Source organism: Daktulosphaira vitifoliae, unplaced genomic scaffold (genome assembly GCF_025091365.1).
Source record: "Daktulosphaira vitifoliae isolate Bord-2020 unplaced genomic scaffold, ASM2509136v1 Scaffold_175, whole genome shotgun sequence".
Lineage (NCBI taxonomy): Eukaryota > Metazoa > Arthropoda > Insecta > Hemiptera > Phylloxeridae > Daktulosphaira > Daktulosphaira vitifoliae.
The window spans coordinates 15947-16316 of record NW_026099743.1 but is presented as its reverse complement, the minus strand read 5'-3'; positions in this window follow the sequence as shown (position 1 = coordinate 16316).

The following is a 370-nucleotide window of genomic DNA, read 5'->3' as shown; positions in this document are numbered from 1 at the left end:
ACCCCTAAGGCGTCCTGTGCGCCGCCCACCAGTGGATGAGGTTCCTTCAAACGAACCTCAACCATTGTAGGGCGGCGCAGGATCTGGTCCGGCAGGCGGTATACGAGATGCGCATCGACGTGTGCGTAATCTCGGAACCGTTTGTCGGACTGATCAAGAACGCCCCGGGGTGGTACTTGGACCGGTCCGGGAGAGCGGCGATCGGTGTGATGAGCCGCGGCCTAACGGTCGCGGACATCGAGGTTGGCGACGGATTCGTAGCGGCGAGGATTGACGGCATTGACGTCATGAGCTGCTACGCGTCGCCAAACCAGCCGATCGCCCCTCTCCTGGAGGGTATCGCCCACAGCCTGCGGGGCAGACGTTCCTC